Consider the following 22,427-nt stretch of genomic DNA (forward strand, 5'->3'; position numbering starts at 1 on the left):
TTTTCTTTACCAGTACAGGTACTGTGGCAAAGGCAGGCCATGTGGCAGTGACAGGGAAGGATCACGGGATCACAGATAATGCCACCTTGAGAATGGAGCAAAGCAAGGAAAGAAAGGAGAGGGGACTCAGAGATAGAAAGAGCGAGCGAGCAAGCACGAGCGCTCAGAGAGAGCGAGCGAGATTGAGTGCTCAGAGAGCAAGAGCGCCAGCGTCGAGAGAAAGAGCGAGATCTTGAGCATCATGTTGGAGGTTGTAGAAATGGAAGTGGGGGATAAGGGTTGGTGGAGGGTGATAAATCCAAACAGCTGGCAGGAACCCATTCATTCACGGTGGAAAGGGGGGGAAGCAAAAAAGTATGCGAAAAGGAACAGGCAGGATCCTAGGCCACATCACCAGCAACGAAGGGGATTGCTGCATTGTGGACAAAGGGAAAGATACTGGGAGGGACAGTAAGGCACGATCTGAATGAATACAACAGAGGTGCAGAAATAGCAGAATGCAAGGGAATCCTGAAAGAAAACGGAAGAACATCAAAACAATTCAATTTTGGGAATTAAAATGTTGTCCAAGGAACTGTGGAAGTCAGTGGGATTATACGGAATATTCAGTGACAGCCTATCACCATAAATGGAGACAGTGCAGGAAAGAGTCAGAGATAGATCATTTGAAGACAACAGAGACATGGGAAATTGGAAAAGCCAAGTCAATGCAAGTTTGTAATTCAGCACAAACCAGAGACACCTTTTTCGTATTTTGTTAATTGTACTATTCCCATGTCAATATTCAGCAAGATTGAGGCAACATCAAGGCGTGAGCTAATCAGTGCCAAATAATATTTGCTTTGGGATGTGGGGGGGGGGGGCTTCCTACCACTTGTCCTGCCAAGCAGAGGTTCAAACTGTCCTGTTGGGGAAAGGGAGGCTGTCCACGGCAGGCTGAGAGAGGAGGCAGGGTGTTGGAAGCGATTGAGAAGTGAGACAGAGACACGGGGAGACAGAGAGAGAATGGGAGGGAGACAGAGAGAAAGGGATGGAGACGGAGAGAGAGAGAGAGAGGGACAGAAAGACAGACAGATGGAGGGAGACAGGGAGGCATGTAGAGAGAAGACAGCAGTCCGGAGTGTGAATTTTGATCGGTGTAAGAAAAGGGTCTTAGACTTTTCCCTCCGGTCAAACAGAGTAACTTTCACTCTGCAGCCACAAAAAGTCCAAGCCGTTAAAACAGTGTCGTGGGTAGAACAGAGTTTAGGAAGTAGTAACCAAAAGACTATAACAGAAACGTACTTTAAACCTCCAGTGACTCCCATGATAGTGGAATTTAGCAGCCGATAACTGGCGGGCACTGCACTTTACAAGGTTGCAACTGGATTGGATTTCAAGCCCTTTGTTATTTATTGATAAATCTCGAGTTACACCGGCACTTGTCACCACCTCAACTGAAGCTGGAATGTCTACTCATCAGCATCCACTTTGTCCCAGAGCAAGAATTCAATAGTAATACTCATTGGGTTGGGGGGGATGTGGCAGTGGCAGTGACGGGGGGGGGGGGGGGGCGTATCTGAACAGGGAGGGATGGAAGGTCCCAAGTCCCCTGTTGAACGATGTGTGTCAAATTCACACCTTTAACAGTTCAGCCCTCCTCCATTTCTGGGCTGGGCCTACTGGCTTGGATTACAGGAACGGGGCTGGACCCCAGGAGCTTCCGACTCTTCAAGTGGAAATGACAGTCTGCAACAAAATCACGGACTCCCGACCCTAGCACAGACTTGGATTCTCAGCCTCAGCACTGACCTGGCGAGGTGTCCCCTCGACTCAGCCTGGTGTCCTCCCGGCTCAGCGAGACACACCCTCGGCTCAGCCTGGCGTCCTATTGGCCCGGAATGATCGTCTCTCGGCCACCCAAGGCACTCTTTCAACCCAGTGTGGCCTCAGTGTGGACTTCCAGTCTTGAAGCGATTCAATGCCCAGTGCGGACTGGAGGCAAGGTGCCAGCATGGACTGGATTGGAAAGACTGTTATTCTGAGCATTTTATTTCTCTACTTTTCTCATTTATTCCTATTCCACGCCGGACCTTTTAATTTCTTTATTTGACTTTTTCTTTCCCCCGTAAGAAGTTGTACTGAAGAATGTGCACCTGGGTACCTTGTACCTAAAATGGCGCCGTCAGTGGCGACTTGTAAACTTTTCACTGCACTCATTTGAGTATATGTGACAATGAAGCTCATTCGATTCAATTCAAAAGACATGAGTTTGTTGCGTGGTGCTTAACCTGAGTGCTGCTGTACAAACGCTCACTTTGTCCAAATTGCTGATGGGGGCTCTGACAACCATCGCTGACTGTCCGAAAAACTCATCTGGTCCATTAGCGTCCCTTTAAGGAAGGAAATCTGTCGTCCTTACCTGGTCTGGCCTGCATGTGACTTCAGACCGACAGCAATGGGGTGGAAACTTTGAAATGACCTCAGCTCAGTGAAGGGATGGGTTAAAAAAAGGGCTGGTGTCGCTTGTGACGCCTGCACTGCATGAAAGCATTAAAAATAAAGAGTCTTACAAACTCCTCCTAAATGTCGCTGAGCAGCTCGAGTACAGCACAATTGTTGAAGAACAACTCACGGCATGAAGTGAATCAGCATTTCAGCCCCGCCACATGTTAGGAAGGTGCAGCTAGATAAATCCTCCACTATCTAACAGTCAGCCCCTGACCCCAGGCTCCAGAGTCAAGTGTCGATTCTTTCAATGGGAGATAAGGACCAGAAATGTGGGCTGCAGAAGAGAAGGTCACAAAGAACGTGTGTGCGCGCGTGTGCGAGAGGAGAGACAGACAGAGACAGAGAGAGAGACAGAGAGAGAGACAGAGAGAGAGACAGAGAGAGAGACAGAGAGAGAGACAGAGAGAGAGACAGAGAGAGAGACAGAGAGAGAGACAGAGAGAGAGACAGAGAGAGAGACAGAGAGACAGAGACAGAGAGAGAGACAGAGAGACAGAGACAGAGAGAGACAGAGAATATCGCTTTGAAACAGGGAGCTGGTCCCCTCCAGCACACTGCAGTCACACAGTCCAGTTTAAAAGTGTCCAGTGCATTAGCCATTCTGAGGGAGCCTTTTTGCAGCACATACATTTGGAGATGAATGCCTTCACTCCTTGCTCACTATTTCAGCCTATCTTCAGATCTCTGTCTCTCCCTCTTCAGCCATCACATAATCATGAATAAAACATCTTCAGCCATCACATTCTATCTTAGTGATTACTGTTGACAAACGCAGAGATACAGCGGTTCCAACAGCAGGTCAGAGAGTAGGAATTCTGTGGCGACTAACTCATCTCCCACCTCCCCCAAAGTCAATCCATCATCCACACGGCACAAATCAGGAGGGTGACAGAATACACCCACTAACCCTGACCCCAAGCTCCAGAGTCAAGTGTCGATTCTTTCAATGGAAGATAAGGACTAGAAATGTGGGCTGCAGAAGAGAAGGTCACAAAGAACGTGTGTGCGCGCGTGTGCGAGAGGAGAGACAGACAGAGAAAGAGAGAGACAGAATAAGGGCAGCTCCAACAACACAAAGTAGTCCAACTTGATTGGCACCCCATCCACCAGGTTCAACATTTCAAGGTCTTCAACACCTCAACACTCTTGCCTGACACATGAGGAATGAGCTGTGGTAGGATTTGAATGCAGGTCCCCAGAAATTAGTTGAGTTTTTGGATTTATAGTCAAAAAGGTGTGGCGCTGGAAAAGCACAGCAGGTCAGGCAGCATACGAGGAGCAGGAGAGTGGATGTTTTGGGCATACGCCCTTCATTAGGAATGTAGACTCCAGATGAAAGGCCGATTGCCCAAAACGTCGATTCTCCTGCTCCTCGGATGCTGCCTGACCCACTGTGCTTTTCCAGCACCGCACTCTCGACTCTGTCAACAGTCAGCCAGGCATGAATAGTTGGCGCCCTCCCCCTCTCTCTCATCTGTGGATCAGAAAGCTGCGGGTTCCAGCCCCACTCTGGCGACTCGAGTCCGTGAGCCAAGTATTCATTTCCAAGACTGCTCAAGGAGTGCTGAGGCATCAGACGTGCTGCGTTTTGGAGGAAACGCTAAACTTTGAGGCCTTGTCTGGACTCTCCCACTCAACTGAAAGATCACAGGCCCTGGCAGATGGGCACAGGAGTTCAGAGAAGCTGGCCAGCACCATATCGATGTACCGGGAAGCTAGCTGTGTGCAATTTGGTTGGCACACTTCCTTTAAAATGCTCTGGCGGGTCAGGCAGGTCATAAAAGGCACCATCCCAAATGGGGAGCTGCATGGTGCTTTCCCCAGGTATCAGTGGTGACCTACCAGGGTGAATGAACAACAGAGTAAGGGACAAGTACCATTGGCATAAACCTCAGGTTTCACTTTGGACCAAGTCAACTAGCTCAGTTCACTCAGCAGACTCCCTTTCCAACCCGATCCCAATATAGAGTGCCTGTGTAACCTGTCACCGTACCTCAAAGTGACTCACTGCGGAATCCCTTCTAAGGGCGGTCTAAATACAAGCCTTTCTTTCCATGCTCCTGATGGTATTAATGGGGTAAAGCGCGATGTGTAGACACTGCTACAAACACTGCCAATTCCTTTACATACAAAGCTACTTCTCGAAAGCAGAGTGACAGAGAGACCAGCTGGTGAAGGCAGCTTTCTGCATGCCTGCTTTCATCAGTCAGAGCACGGGGTCTAGGAGTTGGGCTGTCTTGCTGCAGCTGTACAAGATGTTAGTATGACCACCAGTTGGAGTACTGTCTACAGTTCTGGTTACTCGACTGTAGAAAGTATAGTAGCAAACTTGAAAGAATGCAGAAAAAAACTTTCTAGGATGTTACCTGGGCTAGGTTTGAGTTATAAGGAGAGGCTGGATGAGCTGGAACTTCTTTCCCCCTGGAGTGTAGGAGGCTGAGGGGTGACCTTTTAAAGGTGTATAAAATCATATGAGGCACAGATAGTGTAGATAGCCAACAGCTTGCCAACATGGCGAGAGTCTAAAGCTCGAGGGCATATGTTCAAGGGGAGAGGGGCAATGTTCTCCAAACAGAGGGTGGTGAGGGTCTGGGATGGGCTGCCAGAGGTGGTGGTGGAAGCAAGTATAACTTTGTCATTTAAGAAACATTTGGACAGGATGGGATAGACATGGAGGGATATGGACCAAACACAGTCAAATGGGACTCGATTCATTGTGAAAACTGGGTGGCAAGGACAAGTTGGGCCAAAGGGCCTGTTTCAATGTAGTATGGATGAGGAAGGAGAAGAAATTCACTCAGCCTCTCAGGCCTGCCTATGGGTGATCTGATTATTTCACATTCGCACCTATCCCTGATCATCTTTCATCCCCTTGCTCATCAAGAAAACATTCAAAGACTCTACTTCCAACACCTTTTGAGCAAGACAGTTTCAAAGACTGACAACGCTCTACATGAAAAAGTTGCCATCTTATCCCACGGAGCGCAGTGGAGGCCGGGACGTTAAATGTCTTCAAGGCAGAGATTGATAAATTCTTGATCTCGCAACGAATTACAGGCTACGGGGAGAGTGCAGCTAAGTGGCGTTGAAATGCCCATCAGCCATGATCGAATGACAGAGTGGACTCAATGGGCCGAATGGCCTTACTTCCACTCGTGTGTCTCAAGGTCTTATCTGTGTTTTAAATGGGTGACCCTTGAGCTTGAAACGAACACCCAGAGTTCTCGAATCTCCCAGAAGAGATTCCATCTTGTCTAGACCCCCTCAGGATCTGATATGTTACAATAAAGTTGCCTCTTAGTCTTCAGAGCTCCACCTAATGCAAGTGTAGCCTGTCTAACCTCTCCTTATAAGCCACCACCCCTATTTTCAGGTACTTGTCTAATAAACTTCTTCTGAGCATCTTCCAAGCATTTACATCCTTCCATATGCGAGATGACCAATACAGTGTATATTCCTCCAAATGCACCCTCACCAATGACCCATGTCGGTGAACCGTAACCTTTTTGCTGTTATATTCAATCCTGCTTCTGAGAATCACAATCAAACATCCGTTCTCCACCTACATTTACAGTCACGAATGTGGTTAATAATGAGAGTAAGACGACCGGGTATTCCAGGACTTTATGTTGTTGATTTGAGGGATTGATATTGGATAGGATCCCAGGGAGAGCTCCCGTGCCAACCTTGAAATTAATGCCATGCGATCTTTGGCATACGCCCGAGTGCTAGCCTTGGTTAGTATGCACTCCAACCGTGGAGTGAGATTTGAACCCAAGACGTTGTGATTCGGAGCAACAGTGCTACCTACTGAGTCGACTGTGTACTGTAGGAAGTAAAGGCAACGTGACATACAGACAGCCCTTATGATGACATTTTTTGCATTACCAGAGTCTGATCACACGTTACTCCGATTTCAGTTTCAAATGCAACAAGAATTCTGGAATCAAGCCATCATTGTCCATCTGGCTACGGGGAGAGACGGCAAGACTTGTTTGACCAGAAAATGCTGCAATGAGCATGGCGTTTGCTCTGTGAGATCTTCTTTAGCCGTTCTGCCAGCAATATACACACAGCTCAGTTAGGTATCCAATCTCAGACCAGTTCAGCATCACAGGCTGCAGGTTTTATTTCTGTTGAAACAACATCGGTTTCAGTTCTCAAGTACCACCACAACTGGCTCCTTGTTGCATCTCGGCTAATACATTGCCAAGTCAAACATTTTTAATCTAACTCTCCCCTTGACTAAAGCTGCCAATGATTTCAGTCTCACCCTGGAGGGCAATACATGCAACAAGCTCCTCCTGTGACCCTTAACCCTTCTCAGCTCATCAATCCAATCAAAAGCATGGTTTGCCCTACCATCATTGAATCCCTATTCTGCAGAAACAGGCTGTTTGGCCCATCAAGTTGCACAAACAGCATTCCACCCAGACCCTGCAGCAACACCCAAACCACCCCCACCCCCATCGCATCTCCCCATTTCCCACAGTTAACCCATCTAGTGTGCACATCACCGGACACTACAGGGCAATTTAGCATGGCCAATCCAACCAACATCTTTGATTGTAGAAGGAAACCAGTGCACCCGTGAGGAAACCCACACAGACACAGGGAGAACATGTAAACTTGACACTAGACAGTCGCCAGAGGCTGGAATCGACCCTGGGCCCCAGGCACTGCGAGGCCGCTAACCACTGAGGCATCACAACGTCCCTGAGGCCTCCTCTATGCGGTCACCTCATTCATCAAACCAAAAATACTTTGAATGGTTTACAATAAATTGAAGGCCGACAGCAAAATTATCAGGATCTTTAAAAATTATTCACTCGTGAAATATAGGCATATTGCCCACCATGAACTGGACTTGAAAGTGGTTAGCTCAGCCATTTTAAACGGCGGTGATTCTGCTTTGTTATTCATTCACGACACACGGATGGTTGCTGACACAGTCAACATTTATTACCCATTGCTAATTCCCGAGGTCAGTTCAGACTTTGTGGAGCAATGTGTAGCTCAAACAGGTAAGGAGGGTACATTTCCTTCCCGAAATGACATTACCAGACATTTTACTTATTGTACAATAATCAACATTGGGCTAGTCTCTTTAATTCAGACTTTTACTGAATTCAAGTTTCACCCTGTGCCATGCTGGGATCTGGACCCAGGTCCCCAGAACATTAACTTTGGATTCTACTCCAGTGGCATAGGGAGTTTTGAGAAGATTCTAGTCCAGTGGCATCACCACTAAACTACCACCACCACCACCTTCCCCAGTCGAGTGTTAACTTGGAAATCCTTCCAACACACGCGGTCAAGAGCCGGAGGGATTCCTGGTCAACCAACTGCAGAAGACAGCAGTGAACCGCTGTAGGTTCTTAGCCGAGCTAAGCCAAGAACCAATGCAGTAGTCAGTGGCCGCAAACGCCATTTCAGAACGTGGCCCCTAAAGGGAGAATGGTAGCCAAGTCTAGGTCATTAATATATGTTAGAAAGGGCAGCAGTCCAACTGCACAGCAGTGGGGAAACACCCCGGGATTGTCATCCAATCTAGCCTGTAAAGGAACCATTACCCCTTTGCTTTCTGGCTCCTGGTCAAATTCATAACCGCTCTGGCATTCCCGAATTAATCCCTGGACCTCCATATGTTTATTGTACAGTGGGTATGCGAGCTTGCTCGGTACATTTGTTGGTCAAATGGTAAAGTGAAAATCAGACTGCAAATGTTGCGAGAACTGTGTTTGGTTATAAAACAGTGGGAGATCTTCGATAAGCAAATACACACATTTAAAGTACATTTATCTGCGTTGCGCTAAAGGTGTTTCTACACAGATTAGAGATCGAGAGTAAAAGGTTGTTGTGTATCTAGCCCTAAAAATCTATTGGGCGGCCCTGATTTCAAAGCCAGAATAATTTCTAATGAAGTGGTCACAGAAACAAACAGCTTAACAAACCCCAATAAAATGTGCTGTTTTTCCCCTAGATACCGAATACTGAGCAATCAAAGGTGCAGAGCAGAGATAAAACTAAAGGAAACTAGTGACTTGAACATTCATTACTTCACAGAAAGAGCAGTAAAGGTCTGCAAGTTCCTTCCCCTGAAATATTTCTACATGCAAACGTACACGAGGTGCAAAAATAGGTGGATTGGTCCCATAAACACAGCATCATAAAATCCCTGCAGCGGGGAATGAGGCCATTTGGCCCATCGAGTCTGCACTGACCCTTCGAAGAGCATAGCACCCTGTCCTTGTAACTTTGCATTAACCCACCTCGTCTGCACATCCCTGGACACTATGGGACAATTTAGCACGGCCAATCCACCCTAACCTGCACATCCCTGGGCACTATGGGACAATTTAGCACGGCCAATCCACCCTAACCTGCACATCCCTGGGCACTATGGGACAATTTAGCACGGCCAATCCACCCTAACCTGCACATCCCTGGACACTATGGGACAATTTAGCACGGCCAATCCACCCTAACCTACACATCCCTGGGCACTATGGGACAATTTAGCACGGCCAATCCACCCTAACCTGCACATCCCTGGACACTATGGGACAATTTAGCACGGCCAATCCACCCTAACCTGCACATCCCTGGACACTATGGGACAATTTAGCATGGCCAATCCACCCTAACCTGCACATCCCTGGACACTACAGGACAATTTAGCACGGCCAATCCACTCTAACCTGCACATCCCTGGGCACTATGGGACAACTTAGCACGGTCAATCCACCCTAACCTGCACATCCCTGGGCACTATGGGACAACTTAGCACGGCCAATCCACTGTAACCTGCACATCCCTGGGCACTATGGGACAATTTAGCATGGCCAATCCACCCTAACCTGCACATCCCTGGGCACTATGGGGCAATTTAGCATGGCCAATCCACCCTAACCTGCACATCCCTGGGCACTATGGGACAATTTAGCACAGCCAATCCACTCTAACCTGCACATCCCTGGGCACTATGGGACAATTTAGCACGGCCAATCCACCCTAACCTGCACATCCCTGGGCACTATGGGACAATTTAGCACGGCCAATCCACCCTAACCTGCACATCACTGGGCACTATGGGACAATTTAGCACGCCCAATCCACTCTAACCTGCACATCCCTGGGCACTATGGGACAATTTAGCATGGCCAATCCACCCTAATCTGCACATCCCTGGGCACTATGGGACAATTTAGCACAGCCAATCCACCCTAACCTACACACCTTTGGACTGTGGGAGGACTCCAGAGCACCCAGCAGAAATCCGTGCAGACGGGGGGGGGGAAGAAACATGCAAACTGGACATAGACAGTCCCCCAGGTCCCTGGTGCTGTGAGTCAGCAATGCTTACCCAAAGCCACCATGCTGCCCATTCCATCATGCAATAAGATCATGGCTAATCTGATAGGAGCGTCAAATCTACTTTTCCACTTGCCTTTCACCAATGACAGGGTAATAATCCAGGGGCCTAGGCTAATGAGCAATGAGAGTGTTAGTGAAGAATTCATCTATCCCCTACCCCCAGAACATTCAATGGTCCTGCCTTCACTGCTATCAAGTTGCAAAGCTCTGAGTCTGTGAAGGTTTTCTTCAATTAGATGGACTTCAGTAAGACATTCAACAAGGTTTCTCATTGGAGACTGGTTAGCAAGGTTAGATCTCATGGAATACAGGGGGAACTAGCCATCTGGATAAAGAACTGACTCGAAGGTAGATGTCAGAGGGTGGTGGTGGAGGGTTGCTTTTCAAACTAAGGCTTGTGACCAGTGAAGTGCCACAAGGATCAGTGCTGGGTCGTCTACTTTTCGTAATTTATATAAATGATTTGGATGTGAACTTAGGAAGAATGCTAGTAAGTTTGCAGGTGACACCAAAATTGGAGGTGTAGTGGACGGCGAAGAAGGTTACCTCAGATTACAACAGGATCTGGACCAGATGGGCCAATGGGCTGAGGAGTGGCAGATGGAGTTTAATTTAGATAAATGTGAGCTGTTGCATTTTGGAAAAGTAAATCAGAACAGGACTTATACACTTAATGGTAAGGTCCTGGGGAAGAGGACAAAGAGACCTTGGAGTGCAGGTTCATAGTTCCTTGAAAGTGGAGTCGCAGGTAGATAGGATAGTGAAGAAGGCGTTTGGTATGCTTTCCTTTATTGGTCAGAGTATTGCGTACAGGAGTTGGGAGGTCATGTTGCAGCTGTAAAGGAAATTGGTGAGGCCACTTCTGGAATATTGTGTGCAATTCTGGTTTCTCTCCTATCAGAAGCATGTTGTGAAACTTGAAAGGGTTCAGAAAAGATTTACGAGGATGTTGCCAGGGTTGGGGGGTTTGAGCTATAGGGAGAGGCTGAACAGGCTGGGGCTGTTTTCCCTGGAGAGTCGGAAACTGAGGGGTGGCCTTGTAGAGGTTTATAAAATCATGAGGGGCCTGGATAGGAGAAATAGACAAAGTCTTTTCCCTGGGGTGGTACGTGTATGGAATGAGCTGACAGAGGAAGTGGTGGAAGTTGGTACAATAACAGCATTTAAAAGGTATCTGGATGGGTATATGAATAGGAAGGGTTTGGAGGGACCTGGGCCAAATACCGGCAAATGGAACTAGATTAGGTTGGGATATCTGGTAGGCATGGACGAGTTGGACCAACGGGTCTATTTCCATGCTGTACATCTCCATGACTCTATGACATCAATGAGCTGGCCTGGCAGCAAATAAAATTTACCAGGGATGAGGAACTATGGGATGTTAGCAGACAATCAGAATCTTATCTTAGAGGCTGGCAGGAGACCAAAGAGGTGTTCAAAATTATAAAGAGCTTTAATTAATCAGGGATAGGCAACTGTTGCCTCTAGACAGGTCATTAAGTAGTCAGTTATGGATTTTGAGCAACTGGCCAAAGAACTAAGGGTGAAATGAGTAGAGCCATTTTTCTTCCCTCAGGACACCAAACTCCAGAGGAACTTTCAAGAGGGCAACTGTACTTGAAGGATGTTTTAGGGAGAAAGCTGGGGTGCAGGGCTAAATTAGACAGCCATTACAAAGCAATAGCAGAAGCAAAATGGGTCGAATGTTTCAGTTCTGTGCTTATAAAACCATTATATGCAGAGGATCAATGTTTCCCTTGCTCCATTTTAACCCGCATATCGATTAAACCTGCATCTGTGACTCAGAAACCATTCATGGAAATCATGCTCACCTTCTCCACAGATCTGAGTTTTCAAATACGTTCGTCCTTAAAAGTTTCCAACCAGCCACAGAGAAGCACCACCTGAGGAACAGGTATGTCCAGTAACACTCTCCTCTTCAAACTGGGAATAGGAACAAAGCAAGAGAAACAACAGGTTAGCTCTCAGAAAACTGAGCAGGCCCAGAGTCTGTGGAGCCTCAGGTGAGATCCCTGTACTCCTCCAGACCTTGATTTTGTCCCACTCAGTGTTGCTCGCACAGCCATTGGGTATGATCCCCTGGGGCCTAAAATTGGAATTCCCTTTCTAACACTCTTCACCTCCACCTCCCCCCCCCCCCCCCCCCTCCCCCGCCTCTCCCTCCCCCTCAAGGACACTCCTATCATTGACTGAGATTTTGGTCACTACTCCTAATGTTCCCCCCGCCCCCACCCCAATCCCAACAAAAACAAACACCTTGGGATGCTTCACCAAATTAGAGGAACAACAAGAATGCTTTGGGTGAGGTGGGACAAGGGTCCCTGTCCCATCAACCTTTAAATGGCCTGGGGGGGGACATGATCCGCTGAGATGGCAGCCCTGATAACGGGAGGTGGAAAAAAAAACGCACATCACCCAGATGTAGGTTTCAAAGATTGAGTGACAGGGCCGTGAGTATTTCCTTTGGTAGTTTGCCTTGCTACGGGATTGTCCCAGGGAAGGAAGACAGTTGTGACACCGATGTGGGAACAAATAGTCTGCGTAGCTTGTGTCGAAGGGGTGCACCAAGAACAGATTATAAGAGCGGGTGGGGGAGCGTTTGTTGGTGCTATGCAGAACTCTAGTTAGGCCACAGCAAGAGTACTGTCCTAGTCACCTCACTGTAGGAAGGATATGATTACAATGGAGGGGGCATAGAGGAGATTCACCAGGATGTGCCTGGCTGAAAGCACTTTAACTATGACAGGTTGTTTCCTTGTAAGAGCGGCGGGGGGAGGGGGGGGGGGGAGATCTGATTCATGTGTACAAGATTATGAGGGGCATGGATAGGGTGAACAGGAAGCAGCTACTCCCCTTATTTGACGGGTCAATAACAAGGGGGCATAACATTACGGTGAAGAGCAGGAGGTTTAGAGGGTATTTAGAAAACAATTTTCACCCAGAGGTTGATAGGAACCTGAAATGCAATGCCTAGGAGAGTAGCAGAGATAGGAAACCTCACAAGCAGTAAAAAAGTACTCAGGTGAGCACTTGAAAATGTCATTACATTCAAGTGCAAGAAAGTGTGGACAGGTTGGGTGGGGCTTTTTCTGTACTATGCGACTCCAAGACTCTGTCAGTTCCCACCAGGCCATTCCATACTTAGGCAGCCTACCTCTTTTGCTGTAGTGATCCGCAATCAAACTCATTAATCGAGGGCAGTTAGGGATGAGCAATTTAGGTTGGTCTAGCCATTGACAGCTGCATCCCAGGAAGGAATTTTAAAAGGATGCCACCTCATGCATTTATGCTGCAGAATGGAACGTGGGAAAAATCTGGAGTTAATCAGGACTGGTTGACAAGGTTTGCGTCTGACCCACTGTATGGATTTCTGTGCTGAAATGGCAGACAGATGTTACTTTATAACTACCTTCACAATTACTTTGATAGGGTATAAAAACAAAAGATGCAAGATAGTGGTGCATTTGGAAAGCATAAGGCTAAGATGTGGGCTTTTAACTCAGAGGTTTCTTGGTTTGAAAGAGTAATAATAAGTAATAAATCACTTGGATAAAATGATATCAGCGTGGAAAGAGGAAGTGAAGCCAATACTAATGATTTTGTGGCTAAAGTTTTATCAATTTTGAATCAATGCAATGGGGGAAGAGGTGCTGGAGGGGGATGGTGAGCAGAGGCTGCAGATTGGTCAAGCAGAACAAGATAAGGGAGAGTCATCCAGGACACCATTTGTGACTTTAATGAGGGCTGTTACAGTAATGTGACAAGGGGCAGAAATCTGATAGCAAAGGATTCAAGCAGGTGAGCTCAGGGAAAGTCGATGTAGAGTTCGGAGCCGAAACAAATCAATAAGCAGGGAGAAACGTGGGGCCGAAGGGGGTGTTACAAAGTCGAAACAGTCTATGGTCACTTTCAGAGAGAGGTGCCTTTCCTGAGCTGAGAGATCGGGCCAGCACATGTGTCTGTGACTAGCTGACAGCTGCAGAGATATGCAACAATCAGCTTGGGGTTGCGTTCTGATGTTAAGGCTTGGAATTTAACCAACTAATTTAAATTATGCCCAGGATACCAAAAACCAATTGAATTTGGACTTTATTGTACCGACAACCTCGGACCAATGAAAAGGTACAAATCTTTGGGACATGAAAAGGAAGGGCAGTTTGAAAATTAGTCAGAGCCCATCAAACACGAGAGCCATTTGAAGAAATAAACATCTTGTGCTCAAAAGAAACCTCTCAGACGGCAGCATCTATTAAAGGTACTGTATACAAAGACACTCGCAGTAAAAACTAAGATGACGACCCGGGGGAAGACAGCAGAATTGGAAAGACGGAAGGAAGACAGCACAAGAAACTGTATTGACTTTAAGCTGATTTAATGTTTAATGATTGTGTTACCGGAGCAGCATTTTTATAGACTTGGGGTCAGAGTTAGTTAAGAGAAAAAGGGGCTCGGGTTTGTTAATAGCTTTTGTTTAGTGCTCACCGCTAGAATTAAGAAAATAAATTGTTCGTTTTTTTCGTGAAGCAGTGGAATTCAGGGGTTTTCTTTCACAAATGTGTAAACTTTTCTGGGTGTCTTAGTTGTAATTAGCAGAGGGGTTCGACCTCTGCATCTTAACAAAGGGGTGACGGCTTCAAGGTGGCAGGGGTCATCTTTGGTTTCCCAAGGAAGGGCAATTGTGTAACACTGGATCATACTTCAGCTGATATTGATACCAACTGAATGTTAAGTACATTAAGGTAGAGGACATGGGGTTGGAAGGTGACTTGAGCACATGTGGAAACACAAACAGAAGAGTAAGGCGGAGTTAGGAGTTACATACCTAAAATGTTTCACACTGTAAATAAATCTATTCAAGTAAAGGCTGGTTTTTGGATTCTTATTTTGAAGAACTGGTCATTCAAAGTCGAGAAAGCACCTCCATTTAATGCATACATTACAGAAAAAGCATTTTGGCCAACTACGCAATACACACATCTTGTGTAGTCACACACTTCTGTCAGTGCCAAGATTTCAGTAAAAGTCTCAAGCATTGCAATTTTATTAAAAACACCCGAGGAAAATTCCATGAACGCATTTGGAATTTTGCCACGGCTAACTACCACAAGAATTCTCCACACACCACCATCTCCACACCTCTCATTTTCCCTACACAAACAGCTCTCATTCAATCAAGTGACTCTCTCCATGAAGCAGTACAAATGATTTTTTTTTTGGGAAAAAGGAGTTTTGAGCATAAAGGCAGGATCACATTGCTCCAAGTCATGTTACAAAGAGACTGCTTTATACTGAATGCCAAGTTTCATCACGGGGCTATGGGATTACAAGCTGAACAATGACACACTTTCCTCAACAAAACTGAACTTGAAGTGAACTGACCAGCAGCAGTTACACTCTGGGGTGGACAAGTTGGTAGCAAACGCAAAATGCACCATCCTCGCTCACACGATATTAGGCAGCTTAAAACAATATGTAAAAGAATCACAGAATCCCTACAGTGCAAAAAGACGCCATTTGCCCTTCAAATTTGTACCAACCTTCCAAACAGCATCCCACACACAACCCCCAACCCTCGCCCTGTAAACCCACATTTACTATGACTAATCTACCTAACCTGCACATACAAAATCATAAGGGGCATGGATAGGATAAACAGACAAGTCTTTTCCCTGGAATGGGGGAGTCCAAAACCAGAGGGCATAGGTTTAGGGTGAGAGGGGAAAGATTTAAAAGAGACCTAAGTGGCAACTTTGTCACGCAGAGCGTGGTACATGTATGGAATGAGCTGCCAGAGGAAGTGGTGGAGGCTGGTACAATTACAACATTTAAGAGGCATCTGGATGGGTATTATGAATAGGAAGGGTTTGGAGGCATATGGGCCGGTTGCTAACAAATGGGACTAGATGGGGTTAGGATATCTGGTTGGCATGGACGAGTTGGACTGAAGGGTCTGTTTCCATGCTGTACGTCTCTATGACTCTAACTCTATCCCTGGGCAATATGAGCAATTCATCTTGGCCAGTCCACCCAACCTGCACATCTCTGGACTACAGGAAGAAACTGGAGCACCTGGAAGAAACCCACACAGACAGGGAAAATGTGCAAACTCCACGCATAGTCCCCAAAGGCTGGAATCAAACACAGGGCTCCTGGCACTGAGGTAACAGTGCTGACCAGTGTGCCACCCAAAGGAAGATCTAACATTTCCAGAGCACCTTTCACTGCCTTGGGAAGTGCCAGAGTCTTTTCCAGCTGATGCCTGCCATAACCAATGTAATGTAGGAAGCCCAGAAACACAGTAAGCTCCCACAAATAGCAACAAGGAGACATCCAGATCATTTACGATTATCAGTCAGGTTCACAGTGTAATTCATGTGCACATTCAGACACAGGACCTTGCTCTGCTTGGGCAAAAGGATCTTGTACATGCCACACTTCTCAGCCAGGTAGGGCTTAAGGGAACAGCAATTCCGGCTGCATTTCTCCATGGCAACATCCTGACCAATCAGAGACTACCAGCTTGCTCTGTCTTTGCTCAGGTAAGTAGATTGACAATTAACAGTTCCTGCATCATCTCCATACCAAACCAAGCAGCACCTTCCTCTCCTGCTGTGGAAATTGTTGCTCCCTTTCCAAATTTGGTTTCTTCCATCCCAAACCTGATGCTTGGGATGCAAGAGCGCAAGATAAAAAGCTTTGACTTTGCATCTCTTTTCTAAGTCACATACTACCAAATGATTACTTGTAGACTAGATCATCTGAGTTAGCGTTGTCGTTTGAAGACTATTGGCCGAGGACACTGGGAAAGCACCCCTGTTCTTTTTCTAACAGTGACCAGGGAATCCTTTATCCCTTGTAGCAGTCGCTGCGCTGAGAAGAACTCCTGACCAATCCAAGCAAATGAAGACCCAAAGTAACAAGTGAAGTAAGAATAGCAAAAATGACACTATCTCTCTCGCCCCAATTATTGAAACTGGACACTACTGCAAAGTACAGTATGCTTTGCTTATCAATTCACACTGCACAGATTTTAACTGCTTAAATTACACTGGAGTACTATTCTCTCAGCTGCTCCCTGGGGATTGAAGATTGGACAGTGTCTGCCATTAGCAGCGTGTTTATCTACAGCCCAGGATTGTACGGCCATGACGACACAAACCATCCGCACAAAGTTCTCCCCCATCCCAAGCCACGAGCAGCTCACTGCTGAGCTCCAAAATACACCTGACGAATCCGAGAGGATGAGCAGCCCGAGAACGAGAGCACAGCAGGATTCCAATCACTGCTGTGCGAGTATGTGCTACCTTATACAAGGGAATAGCACAGCAAGATTTCATAACTGTTGTCTGGAACCATGTTTTATGTCAGTCTCCACCGACCACTGTTTTCCATATTGGTGGACTTCAAAATGTACTTGCCTTACTTGGGTATCAAGCCCAAAGCAATATGCATAGCTTTTCCAAACATAGTGCGCTGTTATTTCCCAGAAACTCATAATAAGATCTTCAGACCGGGTCACCAAGTTTCAGGGACCTTGGAACACACTGATTAAAGCAGACAGTTGGCCGTTCATCCCCTCCAGCCTACTCCACCATGGATCAGATTATGGCTGATCCGACAACGGCCTCAACTCCACTTTCTCACCAACTCCCATTTTACCCCTTGGTTAGTCCAGGATCCATCTACCTTACAACCTTGCACCACCCCTTACCCCAGTCTCTGGGGAGGAAAGTTCTCTCAGGAATTCTCATCAGCATCTTAAGCAGGGTGTATGATATATTCTTCGGTTTAAACTGTACCCCTTCCCCCCCCAACCAAGTTCTGGTTCACACCACAAGGGGAAACATCCTTCCAACTTCTACCTCACTGAGTCAGCTCAGGGTCTTGCGTTTTTCAGTAAGGGGCTCTCTCATTCTTTGATACTCCAAAGGATATCGACCTCAACCATTCTTCACCCCGGCACCCCAGCTATCAGTTGAGTGAGCCTTTTCTGACTTGCCTGTAATGGTCTTGTATATTTCCTGTACAGAAGGAACAAAACTTGACCTACTGTTGGGATAGAAGACAGGGGAGGTGACTGAGGTGTCAGTGGGAGAGCACTCTGGGGCCAGGGACCATAAAGCTATTAGTTTCAAAATAGCGATGAAAAAGGATAGACCAGATCCATAAGTCAAAGTTCGAAATTGGAGGACGGCCAATTTTGACGGTATTAGGCAACAACTTCCAAACATTGATATCCACATCCTCAGGGAGTTCAGTCCACACACAAGCTACTCTGTAAAATATTTGCCTCTCCTGCCTTTTTAACATTTCTCTCCTCTCACCCTAAAAATATGCCCCCAGTCTTGAAATCCCCTATCCTGGGGAAAAGACACTTACCAATAACACTGTCTAATCCTTCATTATTTCACAAACTTCTATACGGTCACCTCTCTACCTCCTATGCTCCAGTGAAAAACAATCCAGCCTTTCTTTATAACTCAAAAGGACTGAGCAATGAAGACGAGCGTGCCAAACGCTATTTTAACCACCCTATCTAAACGTGACGCAAACTTCAAGGAATTATATACCTGCACCCCTACGTCCCTCTGTTCTTCAATTCTATCCAGGGCCCTACCTTTAATTAACATTTGAGTAGAAAATGCTGGGGTAGAGGGATCTTATCAGAAAACCTAAATGTACACAAAATGTAAGCAAGCTTGCAACACTATTGCTTGCTCACACGACTGGGTAGATACACAGGCTCATAATCTCACAGACCTCGGCAATCTGAAGGCAGTGAAACTTCATCTGAAAGCTGGAGGTTAAATCCAAACAAGAAATTGAACTTAAGGTGCCCCTCTTGATGCTCAGAATTAATTCACTGCAATCAGATTAAGCAAAACTTCTTTTCCCTCACTTCTTGCTGCTTTTGTACTTTTTAAATCGCTCTGAAACCTTCACAGACAACTGAGAACTGCAGCTTTTCTTTTAAAAAAAACCCACTGGTGCAGCAGGGAACGCTGCTCAGTTCTGCCCTGGTGATCAATAGGAATAGGAGATCAGGGGTCCGTTTACTTGTGATACCACATGAAATCCCTGCTATGAGAAAACCCAAAAGAGTTCGGCACCAGTGAAGCCACTTTCACCTCGGAGATGGTAGAAAGCTCAAGCCACGTTCCAGGCACGCAATCTAGCTGATGGGATGATAAAATGGTGGTCTCAAGAAGCCGCCAAGTCCGGATACAGAGCTGGAAGCCCATAAATAGAAGGAATGGGAGTAGGCCATTTGGCCCCTCCTGCCTGCTCCACCATTCAATAGGATTATGGTTGATCTGACATTCCTCGCGCCCACTTTCCCACCCATAACTCTTGATTTTTGAAAATCTTTCATGGGACGAGGACGTCACTGACTATGCAAGCATTTAATGCCCATCCCTAGCTGTCCAGAGGGCAGTTAAGAGTCACCACGTCGTTGTGGGTCTGGAGTCACATGTAGGCCAGACCAGGTTAGGGTGGCAGATTCCTTCCCTATAAGAACATTGGTGAACCAGGTGGGTTCTTCCAACAATTGACAATGGTTTCATGGTTATCATTAAACTCATAATTCCAGATTATTTTTTATTGAATTCAAATTCCACCATCTGCCGGGGTGAGATCGGAACTCAGTTCATAAGGTGTGGAGCAGAATTAGGCTATTCAGCCCATCGAGTCTGCTCCGCCATTTGATCATGGCTGACATGCTCCTCACCCCCATAACCCTTCAACCCATTATCCAATTATAAAGCTGTTTAACTCCTCCTTACATTTACTCACTGTCCCAGCATCCACTACACTTTGGGGTAGTGAATGCCTGAAAACGAACCTTCCAGCTCAGCGAGCTAACGTACATCCAGAACCCCAACCGGAGCTACAAACCTTCTCAAAACTCGGTGGCACCACATCTTTCATCAAATAAGGGGACCAAAACGGCTCACAGTACTCCAGGTGCGGTCTCACCAGTGCCTTGTATAGTTGCAACATTACGTCCTTATCTTTATATTCTCTTCCTTTAGCTATAAAAGCCAACGTTCCATTCACTATCTTTATTATCTGCCGTACCTGCATGCTAGTTTTCTGTGACTCATGAACAAGGACACCCAGATCCCTCTGCACCAGAGCATCCGAAAGTCTCTCTCCATTTAGATAATTGGTTGAAAAAATAGGAAGGGGACCTAAGTGTATGACTTCACACTTATCCACATTAAACTCCATCTGCCACACTTTGGCACACTCTTTGTAAGGTTCTTATTTCCTCACTGCAATTTACCATCCCATATATTTCTGTGTCATCTGCAAATTTGGCCTTCTGTCTCTATATCCAACTCGTTAATTAGATTATAAATAGCTGGGATTCAAGGACCGAACCCCAGGGCACCCCACTAGTTACCTCTTGCTATCCAGAAAAAAAAACATTTATCCTGACCATAAACTCACTTATCTTCTGTCCAGCAGCCAGTCATCTATCCAAGCTAATAAAGTATCCCACTCCCGTATGATCCAACCTTGTGAATTAACCTTTTGTGTGGCACCTTATCAAATTGCCTTCCAGAGGGCGGCACAGTGGTTAGCACTGCTGCCTCACAGCGCCAGAGACCCGGGTTCAATTCCTGCCTCGGGCGACTGTCTGTGTGGAGTTTGCGCATTCTCCCCGTGTCTGTGTGGGTTTCCTCCGGGTGCTCCGGTTTCCTCCCACAGTCCAAAAAAAAAATGTGCAGGTTAGGTGAATTGGCCATGCTAAATTGCCCGTAGTGTTAGGTGAAGGGGTAAATGTAGGGGAATGGGTCTGGGTGGGTGCGCTTCGGCGGGTCGGTGTGGGCTTGTTGGGCCGAAGGGCCTGTTTCCACACTGTAAGTAATCTAATCTAATCTAATAAATTACATCTACAGGACCCCCATTTTACACTTTGCTTTTTACATCTTCGAAGAACTCTAGCAAACAAGTCAAACATGTTTTGCCCTTCAAAAAACCATTCTGACTCTGATGGACAGCGTTTTGACTTCCCAAATGTCCTGATATTGCTTCATTGACAACTCATTCTAACACTTTCCCAACATCAGATGTTAAACTAACTGGCCTGTAATTTCTCACATTTTTCCTCCCTCCCTCCCTCCCTTTTTGAATACATTAGCAGTTTTCCAATCCACTGGAATCTTTCCTGCATCCAGGGAATTGTGGAATACTGTAACCAATGGATCCACTATCTCTGCTGCCACTTCCTTTAATGCCCTGGGGGACTTGTCAGCCCTCAATCCTAATAGTTTGCGGAGTATCTTTGCCCTCTCGATTCTGATTGTTCCCCAGAACATTATCTGGGTCTCCAGATAAACAGTCCAGTGATAATTCCACCAGATCATTGCCTCCTCTGACTCTCCTATGCCTGCCATCCTAGGTAAGATTGATCCCCTTTGTCCATCAATGAGAAAAGGTTTTTATATCAGGAACACACTACCTGTGGGGATGGCATGGTCAGATAGCAATAGGGCCTTTGAAAAGATATTTTTATTTTAGTTCGATCAAGGGTAGCTGGCTGGGTCAGCCTTTATAACCCATCCATAATTGCCCCTCAAGATGATGACGGCTTGCCACCAACCTTGGACCGCTGCCTTCCGTGTGGTGCAGGTACACTCACAGTGCAGTTCAGGGAGAGAGTTCTGGGAGATTAACCCAGCCACAGTAAAGGAACAGCCAATATATTTCCAAGCCAGAGGTGTGCATGCCTCAAAGGGGAACCTGCAGGCACTGCCATTCCCATCTATCTGGTGCCCCTGTCCTTCTACCTGGTCCACATCATGGTGCTGTTGAATGAGAGGTCTTATGTCAGACTAAAAACCAAAAGAAATGCTGTAAATCAGGAACAAAAACAGAAGTTGCTGGAAACGCTCAGCAGATCTGGCAGCATCTGTGAAGCAAAATCAGAGTTAACGTTTCTGATACGGTTCAGAGGAAGGGTCACCGGACCCAAAATGTTATCTCTGATTTTTCTCCACAGATGCTGCGGTCAGGGTCAGGGTCAAGGTTAGGGTCAGGGTTAGGGATAGGGTGAGGGTTAGGGTTAGGCAGATATTGAGCTTATCCAACAATTTCTTATGTCAGGCTGTTGCCTAATCTGTCTGTGGGAGAATCAGCCCAATTTTGACAGAAGTTACATAGGAGGACTTTGCAGGGGCCACAGGGCTGTGTTTGCCATTGTCGTTTCCAGTTTTGTTCCTTTCGTTTACAGCTTGTAGCACCAATGACTGGCTAATCGGCCATTTCTGAGAGCATTCAGGAGTCAATCAGACCGCTGTGTGTCTGATTGCCAAATTTCCTTCCACAAAGGGCTGTGAAATGGGTTTTTTCTCCCCCAACAGTCAACAATTTGAGTCAGAGAGTTGTACAGCACAGAAGCTCGTCCATGCCGACCAGATATCCTAAATTAATCTCGTCCCATTTACCAGTATTTGGCCCATATTCCTGTAAGCCTTTCCTATTAATGTACCCATCCAGATGCCTTTTAAATATTATAAATGTACCAGTCT

General features: G+C 46.4%; 1 protein-coding gene across 2 annotated transcripts in view; it reads right to left on the minus strand.

The window, feature by feature from the left end:
- LOC122543886 (pyruvate carboxylase, mitochondrial-like) overlaps positions 1–22,427 on the minus strand; it is a 931,966-nt gene that overhangs the window by 905,878 nt on the left and 3,661 nt on the right. For both annotated transcript variants that reach the window (XM_087983758.1, XM_087983759.1), the window contains exon 2: positions 11,700–11,811. The gene's annotated coding sequence lies outside the window, so the exon portion shown is untranslated. The remainder of the gene's footprint in view (positions 1–11,699; positions 11,812–22,427) is intronic.

This window comes from Chiloscyllium plagiosum, unplaced genomic scaffold (genome assembly GCF_037043375.1).
Source record: "Chiloscyllium plagiosum isolate Xiang-an unplaced genomic scaffold, Cpla_swu_hap1 HiC_scaffold_46, whole genome shotgun sequence".
Taxonomy (NCBI): Eukaryota; Metazoa; Chordata; class Chondrichthyes; order Orectolobiformes; family Hemiscylliidae; genus Chiloscyllium; species Chiloscyllium plagiosum.